General features: G+C 39.4%; 1 long non-coding RNA gene across 1 annotated transcript; it reads left to right on the top strand.

Moving 5' to 3' along the window:
- Positions 1–10,493: 10,493 nt before the first annotated feature.
- Positions 10,494–11,410, top strand: LOC116222097. Its single transcript, XR_004164455.1, has 2 exons — positions 10,494–10,818; positions 11,071–11,410. It is a non-coding gene; the product is annotated as an uncharacterized LOC116222097 (long non-coding RNA).
- The last annotated feature ends 1,019 nt before the right edge of the window (positions 11,411–12,429 follow it).

Genomic DNA, 12,429 nt, shown 5'->3' with positions numbered 1-12,429 from the left:
CCATTGAAAAGGTCCCAGAAGATACAGACACAAATTCACCTGGACAGGTTGGAAAGAATGATTCCCACTTCCCTGACACAACTCCAGAAAGAGCAGAAGAAGACTGTAAAGTTGAAGCAAATGCAGATACAGATGGACATACTACTGGGTCACCACTTTCAGTGGATGTACACATAAACACACACTCGTGGGAAACAATTACAAGTGAGAATGATTCATTGCTGAATCACGGACAAAGTGTAGTACCAACAGACTTCACAAAGCCAAGAGACAGTTCAGCACAAGAGAGCTCACCACTTCTGGGAAAAGATATCAGTGAAAGTGTCCCACCTTCGGAATCATTATAACAGACAAACTGATGCCCAACATGCCCAAAATACAGTTGTCCGGTAAGGAACAGAAAACAATTTGATCTGATCTAAGCAGCCTTCGGGTTCAGTGTTGCCCTGAGTTAATGTCTCGGAATTCAGTCAGTCAAATCTGTATTTAAACTATGTGTCATGAAATAATTGTTAACATTGTCACTTGCTTGTCACTTGTCATAGTTGCTTTAATCATCAGTAGGAGTTGAACAAAGAGCAGTGTTGAAGTGAGCCGTGTGATGGGGAGCTGTAAGCATTACAGGCTATTAATAGTGTGTGCTGTGTGTTATATTACCACAGTAGTATTATATAAGGGCATACCTTTTTTTTTTACAAATGTTAAGATATTTCATGAATGAAGTAGATCAAATTAACTCTTCTTGATAATTAAAGTAGCTCCATAGGCATATTCTCAGCAGGTGGTTTGATAGTAGAGTTCAATGAAAATAAATTAAATATGTGACTAAACTTAAGTATAATATTTTTTTTTCTTAGCAGTTTAAGTTCAAGTGTTTATGGGGGGGGGGGGGGGGAGTTTTACATATTTTATATATTTTTTGTATTCATTTTTCATACATTAGGCCTTTATGGTAAGTTAATGATTGTGTTTGAATGATCATTACATATGGAACATTATGGAATATTAAAACAATTTTGCTTGATATTTTGCAAACATGAATCTTTTTACAATCTACCTTGTTGTTGGCAAAGATCTTTCTGTCAATATGAATCAGGAATTGCAATAAAAAGACAATGGAGAGATTTCTATGAAATAAAGTATGAAATATTAAGTAATTATAGGTGGCTTAGATACAGGAAATGTTTATAGTGAAATATTAGTAACAATAGAGATGTAATTCTTACAGTAACTTTTTCGAAATTGCCAGATATCCCTGCCAAACACTTGTGAGTTACTATAATGAAGACAACCATTTTGGATATAGCATTCAAAGGCCCACCACTGCCTACAGTGCATGGAGAATCCAACAGATGGGGCGACAGTGGTACAGGAGTCGTTTAGTCGTTTAGTCGTTTAGTAATCAGAAGGTTGCTAGTTCGATTCCCTGTCGAAGCGTCCTTGAGCAAGACACTGAACCCCTAATTGCTCCTGATGTGCAGTGTGCCATCAGTGTAAATGTAAAATGTGTATACATTGTAAGTCGCACATATGTAAGTCGCTTTGGATAAAAGCGTCTGCTAAATGACTAAATGTAAAATGTAAATTGCATACAACAGGTTTTTCAGGAAAGTATTGATCATGATAACAAAGTCGTCTCTAAAACTCATGTAGCAAATATGATAGAACAGGTATTATAGGGTTAAGTAAAAAAGTTACTGAAACTGCACTAAATTGGAAAGATCCCTATGTTTTTAAAAGTGTAAGTACCTATCTTGTGTCAGCTCTACACTAAAAGGGTGTGAATCAGTAACACTATATGATCGCCTGTGCAAGCACATGACAGGGGTATACAGTACGTACATTGTCATCAATTAAAAAATTGCTGCAAGCAGATTAGCGCTCATGGTACTAGGGTGCCAGGAGATCAATTAACAGCAGCGACTCCTAGGGGATGCCAGGGGAAGCCAGGCCTCCTCAGAATAAAATGACTTGAGATGTGAAAATCTCTATAACAATGACAAACATTTCATGTGATTCTATTCCAGTTTTAATTAAGAGGCCTACCTTATCAATTATCGTGATTATGGTGACAGGAAAGCTTTTAAATGTCATATTGTAGGTGTCTCGCTTAACAGTAGCCTGTTTCAGGCCACTTGGTGTCTCTCACAGTTTTTCATACTGCACTGACTGGACTGTAACAGTAAATTCTCAGTGGGTGGGCAAGGGACTTCAACCTGATGCTGTCTTCTCACCAATCAGAATCAACAATAGTGGCTCTAATAGCAGCTAATGAACTGGATTCCAACCAACGAGTTAGCAGCTAGTGAGAGGTCATTGTCGTAGTAAGCAGTGGATGTCAACTTGGATTTTAGTTTTTTTGTTAGGTTGCCATTTTGTGCAACAGTTAAATATTAAAGAGAAAGGCAAGCCAATGCCAGATATTGCTTTAGTGCAAAAAAACAGCAAATAAGAGTAAATAAGAACTTTTCTGCCCAACGCTGTGCTAAGACTGCATGGTTAGCTGCTGATAGCAAACCGTGGGCTACCACGGGGTTTGCAGATGTAACTAATTTAGTTAGAGCAATTGGCAGACACGAGAAATCTAAGTCCCACATTACATCTAGACTCAAATTAAAGCTATTCGGCAAAGTAAGGATTGACCGATCAAGTGGTTGTCAGGTAACTAAAAACCTTAAGATAATGAAGAGGCTAATCATTGTGGTGATGTACATGTGTAACGACCCTCACTCTCGTGTGTATCAGTGACAGGGAATCGGACCAGGGGTTCTTCACAGTGGCTTTTATTGTCTGCATTCACAATAGAAACAAATAATCCATAAAATCTTTACTGCAAACTCGACTGCTTATGTACTGATGGTAATTAGTTTTATACCATATATTGAAGATTCAGTCTTAGGTTTGATCAGTCAGGATTCAGGTTTATTCTTGAAGAATGGCGGCCGACCATTTATGAGACAGAGACTTTCAGATCCATCCTCCCTCACAGGACTTCACCTAAGCATATCTGACTTGTTCCTTGGGGAACAGTCTGTTAAATACACTGACATTAAGGGGTGTTACCGTCAATTCAAATGGGCCATGCATGCAGGGTTCTTTGTCTCGACCTGGGGGGGAGGTGAGACTAATGTCGCACCTCACTCCCCTGGTCAAAATCAAGTATATTCACCCTGGAACTATTTACATGCTAGTTAAGTCCAAATAAAAGTAACAATTAGAACTAGGTATAATATCATTGACTTATTGACTATGGCATATTCTTATGACCTATGCTGGTCCCTTCAGTACGTCTCAAACAGGGATAAACTAGCTCTCTCAGGTACGGGTTAGCAAACACTGCCTTACTGGCTAACCTCATGCGTTGCAAAGCATTCTAAATTATATGGAAATCAAAATGCACGGCTCGTAAATCTTCGTGCAAACCAAAGGACTAAATAAACCAAACAAAAAGACTGACAACACTGGCATAGCACACTGAATGATCGTATAGTTTGAACACTTGCAATATATATATACACACGTTCTTAACCATTTACATTTTGTACAAACCACATACCTGCATTCACAATAGAAACAAATAATCCATAAAATCTTTACTGCAAACTCGACTGCTTACGTACGTCTGAAAAAGCACAAAACCAAACTCAGGACAATGCTCACCCTAACGCATAGCGCAGCGTGGTTCCAGCCAAAATATACTTTATGTTGGTTACAACCTTTACAAATCACCTCCTATCGTTAATTTGTTAGAGCATCCATTAGTGCAACTTATATACATTTATATACAATCCATAGTTAGTAAGTAAAAACATGTTCATTTATTAAAATATCAAATTATTCACAGAGCGCTCCCAAAGCTTGCTTACCTCAAACAGGGATAAACTAGCTCTAAGGTACGGGTAGCGCAAACGCCCAAAATGCGTTAAAGTGAAAGAAAATAAACAAGCAGTCGCGCAGCCTCATATTGAACCTTAGTGAATGCAGTATAGTATTTGGGACATTTCCAGGTTTCACACAGAACATCAAAAAAACATTGGATCACAATGGTATGTGAAATACAAATTTTGTTTGAATTCACTTATTCTAAAGTTAGGTTCATTTCAACTCTGTTACACATGGGAGAGCAAGAAGTAGCATTTCATGGGTAGGATGAATCTGCTCTTAATCTGAACAGGGGTAATTTCATTGAGCTTGTAAATGCCAGATAGTCATAGATCGTTTCGCCTCATTGAAAGAGAGGAGAATGCCATGGTTGTAAAAGTAAGTTGGGCTGGAGGTGTATATGTCTCTATATTTGTAATACCAATCATCCAATGTTTGTAAAAGAGATTATTACCTCGACTACTGTGTTATGAGGAGATAGCCTAGTTCCTGATCTTCAGTTTGTCTTGTACATTGTACTTGCAGTGTCTGACAAGGCAGCCCATTTGTCCAATCATTTATCATTTTGATAGCCTTAATCCTACACAGCATGCATGGCAAGACATTTTTTGCCTGTATTATATCGTTCTTAGTTTGATCTTTGAAACACATTTTCTTTGTTTTGTGACAGACAACATTTTATTAAGCACCTAATGATCGTGGTGCAAAGTGATTAGACACACCGTTACTGTGACATGTATCACCATAGCATAACTTCAGCACCTGTTTTGGGCCTCCTCAATTAAACTTGTCACGCTTCCCTAGTGTCAATTAAAGATTCTCCTTTAAATGTTTAGCGTCCATTCCCTTCAAGAAATGGTTGTCACTTTGAGTGGGGATGGGGTATTGGTGTATGTGTGTGTGCCTGTGCGGGGAGGGGGTGTAGGTGTAGTATTTTCACCTGAAATGCCTATCCCTACTTTATACAACGTATTAATGGCTAGTAGCACTCACACCACAACTACATGGCATGAGGTAACGTTAAATAAACTGTGGTTATTACACGGGTGTGGTCAATAAATGGGTTCGTTTTATAAAATTACATAAAATACTATAGTGCGGTTAATAGTCGTGTGAATACGGTATGCACTCTCAACTGGCCTTATACGTGCATTTTTGCTTTCCAGTCTGCACATACACTCATATGGGGCAAGTTTGTCTCGATGATGTTTACCTTGTTGGGTTTTTCTCCCAAAAATGACAGCATTAGTGTGTTTATTGTGCTTTTCTTTCCTGACATTTTGCAAAGGTATGAATCCTAATCTGTTTTTAGTTGAACTATTGTGTTGAAAAGTAAAATAGCATATACTAATTTAAGACAGGTATTTGGATAATTCAACTGCAGCATAGCATACTAAATGCTATACATATATCATTGCAGTATTATGTAATATTATTAATATAATAATAATATTAAAGATAATAATGTGATTTAAATGTTTTATGTAGGAATTGTACTTCAGGGTTAGAGTTAGGATTAGCAGTTTTAAAATAACAGCTTTAAAAAATTGGGGCGCTACAATGACGTTTAATATGGAGAATCGCCTCCGTGCCATTGCCATACCAGGGTCGGTAGGCATATTACTGGGTTATGTAGGTTTGCCTGAAGTCGCCCGGTTACTACTGTCTGCCAAATTAGTAAGTAGCTCATTTGCCGTCTTGCTTTGTCTTGTGTTGCACTTGCTTGATGTTTGACTGTGTTAGGAAAGTTGTTGACTCACCAGTTTGTCATAGTGTCAAAGTAAGCTAATTTCAAGAGGTTTCACTAGGTTTAGCCGCTAGCATCTCGTTAGCGATTAGCAATTCCTACATAGTGCCACTTTAAAGTACAAAGTAAAGCTGCAAGTCATCAGCATCACTCACCGTCCCAGCTGCACGGCATTCACATCTCCCAAATCAATTCAATTCAATTACATTTTATTTATATAGCGCCATAACAATACAATTGTCTCTAGGCGCTTTACAGAGCCCAGAGCCTGAACCCCCTTAGTGCAAGCAAAATAGCAACACGGGCAAGAAAAAAACTCCCTGTTAGTCAGGAAGGAACCTTAAGCAGAACCACGGCACATAAGGGGGGACCCATCTGCTTGAGGTCGGCCGGGTGGAGATAGAAAGGGGGGATGGGGGATGGTTGTGTGGCAGAGGGGGATGGGAAACAACAGGTGTTGTACATAGCCTGCATTTGGTAGATGTACATAATATATATACAGACATCGGGTGGTAAATACATAATACAGACAAGACCAGTTTAGTGGGTATACATTGTGCTCATAGGGTTACTGTTACAGGGGTAAGGGGAGTAGGAACAGAGAAACATGTCGATGGTGGCAATAATATATATTGTATATAAATGCTAGCATAGGGTATGAGGTAGAGTAAGTGTACGGCAGTACCACACCCTACCATCGCTTCTTGACAGTTGGTCATTTGGTAACTGCTCAGCATGGCGTTTGTCAAACATGGAATTCATGAACTTGATGCAGTCTGAACGAAATGACTCATTCTTCATGAGCTTTCTCCGCAGCATCATGGCTCTCAGCTCGGCTATGGTCTTGTTGTTTGGCATGGTCAAGTTATCATCATGAAAGGGCTGTCGCATCGTATAATGGCCATCTTTCTTCACAGCTGACTCATCAGCAATTTTCAAGAATTGCTAGCTGGTCAGCGCTGGTCATTGCTAGCTGGTCAGCGCAACCCCTAAGGGCCCTACCCGATATGCCATCTGGGCCAGGTGCCTTGCAAGGTTTGATCTTTTTGAAGCAGTGCCTTACTTTGGCTACAGTAAATGTAGGCACACCACTGGCTAGGCCTTCAGGTAACTCCACTAAAGGGGGGTCACTGTCCCTCTCAAAGCGAGCGTAAAAGGCATTCAGCTCATCTGGAAGCAATATTCTGAATGAATGCACTGTAGCTTAAAAGATCACCATTGAAAACAGGTATTTCTCTGATTGGCAGAGAGGCTTGTCTTTGTTGTTGCATGATTACGTTTGAAAGATCATTTTGTGTGTTCAGTGGACTGTGTGGGAGTCCAGGTTGAGGACCGAGAGGGGGGGTAACATGTTCATGTTCTGTCCAACGATGAATCCTTGTTGTCCACATTCATTTTTGTCGATGTTTGTGCTTGCGTTTGTGTTTGAACAGTTATTTGAGAGAAAGTGGTTTTGGTTTTGGTTGTTGTTTTGGTTCCTCCTCAATAATTCTCTGGAGAGGGGTTTTAGGAACAGTACCAAGTCGTGTGAATTCAACTGGAGATTTTTCAACATAACTTTCAAAATATGCATTCATTCCATCACCCTGTATTTGTGAAACAAAGTCACCAGTAGATTGAAGTTGAACACCACCTGAATCATAATTTTCCAACACTTTTAATTTTGCATCAGCTGCAACCATATTAGTTTAATTCTCTATTATTTCCATTCTGGTTTGGAGTTGTGCTTTCTCAAATTCAAGAGCTTGCTTTTGTTGCAGACAAATAGATAGATGATAGACAGATAGATGCCTTGGGCGTAAGGGCTGCTTTCTCCGCAGCAGCTTCTGCGCGCATGGATGAGAGAGAGGAGGAGGCCTTTGATCCAGTTTTAGACGCACTGTTGTCAGGATTCATTTCAATTTGTTGAGCAGTTTGTGAGTCTAATTTTGGTGGTTCTAATTTTGATTTCATCCACTCATTAACATGATTGACGTAACATTCATTTTAGGTTCATACCATTCAGTGCGATCTATCTCTTTCTCTTTCCGGGTCATCAAAGCTTGAACGGATGCATGCGCCTTTTTTTTATTTTAATACACTCATAGCACTTTAACGCAGCAATTCTCTGGATTATCACTTCAACGCTTAAATGTCCATCAAAAAGAACCTGCGTTTCATTCATTTTTCTCGTGCATATACCCAGTTTTGCACTGCGAGACACAGTCAAATTCTTTAGTTCTTTAATTTTTTCAGTCATTGTTTTGTTTAAGTTGAAAGTTCCACCGTTTGATTTAACTCCGTTTTAGTTACTGTTTGCGCTTATTTCTGCGATCTATTTTCAGCATTTGAAGTCCCTTTGTTTGGATAATATTTACGATCTCCTTCGGAATGTTTGGCTTTCGATTTGATTAAGAAAGTTGATGTTTCCGTAACGTCGGGGAATAAACTTTTACTCATGGACCAGAGAGCTGTAGGATGCGTCAAACAATCCTTCCAATGTGTTGTCTTTGTATTGGCAATCCAAAACTGGCAAAGTCCTTTGCTTGCAAGAGTTTTCCTGAGTCAAATCCACTGACTGATACAGACAGTTTATTGACTGATATTGCGGCTTCCGACGCGATTTCCCTGGGACCCACTTTGTCGATGGTAGACAGATGTTTAGAACGCGTGGGAGAAGTTGAAGTTACAATATTTATTATGTTCGTAACATAGGGTTTACATAATCTGGTTTAACACCACGACCACGGTAATTACGATTACCTGCTAAAACAGTTTTTTGCATTTCCGGCATCACGGCCCGAGGGGCATAATTTTGGATTTTTCAAATGTGTATGGTATGTGTGAACTGAGCCAAAACAGTATTTTAATATGATTTAGTTTTTTCTGCCAATGCCAGCTGCTAAAAAGTTTTTTTTGCATATTCAGCATCACAGCCCGAGAAGCAGATTTTTGCATTTTTTTAAAAGTGTCAAAGAACACCCAATTTGTGTTTTATTACAACCCTCCATGAGTAGTGTGAGTGAACTGAGCTAAAAAAAGTCATGAAAACGATTTGTTTTACTTTCTGACTAGGCCAGCTGCTAAAAAATATTTTTCCATACCTGTTTGTTAGAATTGCTGCAACCTGCTGAATTTTTCTACCTACCGATTAGCCTACTCCTCTCTATTCCTAATCTTCTAAAAACCCAGAGAATTTTTATTTTTAAATCTTCTAAAAGATTCAAACTCAGACTATCGTTCTTGATCGATTCATTCATTCATTCACCGTCAGGATTTGAGGCCATCTTCAAAAGTTTTCTAAAAACAAAAAACAAAACAAACTCTGCTGGATTTAACCTCTACTGGATTAAACCTCCAACTCTCGTTCTTTATCGACGCATTCATCATCGGTATTTAAGAATTTCTCTGCTGGACTATCATCTAAATCTCCAGGTAACCCTTAGGGGGAAAAAAACTTTTTGCGGTGAAAGACACCTACAATTAATTTAACTACCAACTGACAGGTTAGCAGAAGACGCTGTCGTTCTTTTAACAGAAGGCAGAAGAAGAATCTGAGTTGTATAGATCGCTAAATTAAATTAACACTAGGCCTACCTGTCCTCATTCTGACTCTGAACAGCTAGCAAGCCTAGCAAGCAAACACCAGCTAAAGCTTAACGTTTGACTACCGCACCGCGACGTCGTAGCAAACAAAACACATAAACTCAAGTTTTGCCTCCCATCTGACATTGCCACGATGTCTCCCCTCAGTGGTGCACCTGGATGCGACTCCTGCCTCCTGCTCAGACAGAAAGTAGTGGAACTTGAAGTCAGGTTAGCGAACCTCTACCAGATCAAGCTGGATGAGCAGTTAATTGACTCCATTGTCTCTGTGGGTCCTCTTCACATACACACACACACACACACGCACTGGACATCTCGATTCCACTCTGCCCTGCATGAACACCAACCCAGACCACACCACTGCTCCCTGGCCACTGGTGGGGACCAAGCCCACCCTGCCGGTGAACTCCACTCCTCACCAGCCCGAGCCATGGAGAACAGCTGGCAGAAGCAAGCGTGATGGAAGGCGTTCGGGACGACACACTGAGCCAGGCCAGCCCCTGCAACTGGGAAACCGCTACATCTCACTGATGGATGAGGAGGAGCCCCCTGGGCTTGATGACACCCCTCCTCAGCCCGCCCTGCGACGCCCCAGCAGACTGGCTCCAGAGCAACACCGGCATCACACTGACAAGCACTCCCAATGGACCTTATTCTCGAACGCAGTTAAGAAAAAGTTAAGAAGAAATTTCTTAACTCCACTTACGAAGTTCCTGGGACAATTTTAGCATTCATGAAAGTTTTCTCATCTGGGAATCGTTCTTAACTTAGACCAGAATTTAAGAATAAATAATAAAATAATTATAATAAGATCGATAGATATATAGATAGATAGATAGATAGATAGATAAATACTTTATTCATCCTGTGGGGAAATTCTGGGATCTTGCGGCTCTCATATTTACAATAATTACAGACAATATGATAATACAGATAATAATACATTTGAGAATATTTGTATCATTAACAATTATGTTTCGTATTTATAGTCATGATTCCTAGACCGAGGCATCGTAATGTCCTAAAATATATAAAAGCACTACACGAACACTGCAAATGGTAGTGAGTAAATAAATAAGTGTTAAACTCGCGTGGATATAGCCATAGTGGAATAGAATGGACATATCTACATTCTGCAACAGTACCTCCACCTCTGCACCGGTGAAATTAGGTCTGCGTTTACTCAACCAGTGCTTGCTTTCCGCTTTGACATGATTTTGATCAGTCTGAAGTTGCTTTCGTGTTGCCTGTGGAGTCTGTGGATTGTGCACACGTCTCTTCAGATGGATGCCCTTATAAGAGGCTGGCGGGGCATTTCTGTATGCAAATTCAGGTGCACGAGAACGCACATTCAGTTTAAGAATCAATGCACATGTTAGAAACACTTTGGCAGTTCAAGAATACATTTCCAGGTGTTCATGAATCCAGCGGGGATCTTTTCTTAGGTTTCTTAGAAGACACTTAAGAAAATGTTCGACAATGAGGTAAATTGTTTTTATTGTCATTTTATATAAAATGTATACTGTATATCTGTGCATGACTAAAACAAGTTTTTGTATTGTTAGGACTGTCCAAGAAACCACTGAAAGCAGATCCAACCCTCCGTGAGTGTCACAAACCTTTATTGAAAATTCCACAAACAATTTACAGCCAGCCCTTATACAACAAGCGAATCATAACATACAAAATAACTATTGTCTTTAAATGGCCTTCATAATGAATAGGATTATGATTATAATATAAATACTTAAAATTGAAAAATGTGCAACATTGCAACAGGGTAGGATTATTAAAAAAACTGTAAAAACAGTTATTACAGACCACGTGGATAAACTGTTGGACCTCATCTTTGACAGGGTTTTTCAGGAACTGGCCCCATATGTAGATGAGGTGATGAAGATCCCCATACCTGAGGATCTCTCTGCCAAGTTTGAAAAACCTGACAAGCTGGAAGTGATATAGCCGGCTACATGTCAAGGTTCAATCAAGGGCAGGTCTGAACCCCACGTACCGTCCTTGAGCGTATGAAGTGTCTCTTCGTATCCGTAGCACCATGCAGGGGGGCAGGACCACCCTGATTCTCCTGCCCAGAAAGCTCCAACACCAGCTTACAAAACTTCTGTAGACCAAATACCTGTAACGGCTGAGCAAAGCTTACATTGTATTTCGAGAACAATAAATGGTGACACACATTTATAAAGTGTTCATTTTTTTCTGGTATGGCTACTGATGGCACAAAATGTATCTTTGTAATCAATGGATCTCATTCTTGAACGCAGTTAAGAAAAAGTTAAGAAGTTCCCGGGACAATTCTGGCATTAATGAAACACTAAATAGCAGCCGTAAATCGGCCAGATTGATGTTGAAGATGTTCTGAATTTCTGAGAACTTTGGTGATTGCGTTCACATCAATTCTACAGACATCCTCGGATTTAAATAATTATAATAATAATAAATACAAGAATATTTGTATCATTAACAATTACATTTCACATTTATAGATTCTACGAGGCATTGTGGTGTCATAAAATAAAAGCACTACATGAACACTGCAAATGGCAGTGAATAAATAAATAAATAAGCTCTAAACTCAATCGCGTGGATATAGCCATAGTGGAATAGAATGGACACATCTACATTCTCCAACAGTACCTCAACCTCTGCAACGGTGAAGTTAGGTCTGCGTTTACTGGACCGGTGTTCGCTTTCCGCTTTGACATGATTTTGATCAGTCTCAAGATGCTTTCGCGTTACCTGTGGATTCTGCACACGTCTCTATAGTTGCATGCCCTTATAAGGAGCTGGCGGGGCGTTTATGTTTGCAAATTCAGCTTACGTACTAGCCGGTACATTGAATAATAAGAATAATGCTCTGTGGCATTCGATATGGCAATCTTTCTGACAATAAAAGTCTATAGAAACAGTTTTGTGTGCTTTCAGTGTTTGATAAGTAACATGTTATCAAACGACACATGTAAAATGAACAGTAAGCAAAATAAGACTAAGGAAAAAAATACAATAAATTACTGTTCCCTCTGTCATATTTGTATAACACAAATGACTGACGACTCGTATGCACAAAAAATATTAACACAAACATTAAGACCCCCAGGAACCATATGAACTTGTAGTAAAATGGGCATACGATTAGTCCTTTAACACATTAAAAAGTAAGGTGTTGGCAGTCATTAATTATAGTATACCATATCACAATA

The sequence above is a fragment of the Clupea harengus genome, chromosome 10 (genome assembly GCF_900700415.2).
Source record: "Clupea harengus chromosome 10, Ch_v2.0.2, whole genome shotgun sequence".
Taxonomy (NCBI): domain Eukaryota; kingdom Metazoa; phylum Chordata; class Actinopteri; order Clupeiformes; family Clupeidae; genus Clupea; species Clupea harengus.
The sequence above is the reverse complement of the archived record's forward strand: the minus strand, read 5'-3'. Positions and strand labels throughout refer to the sequence as shown.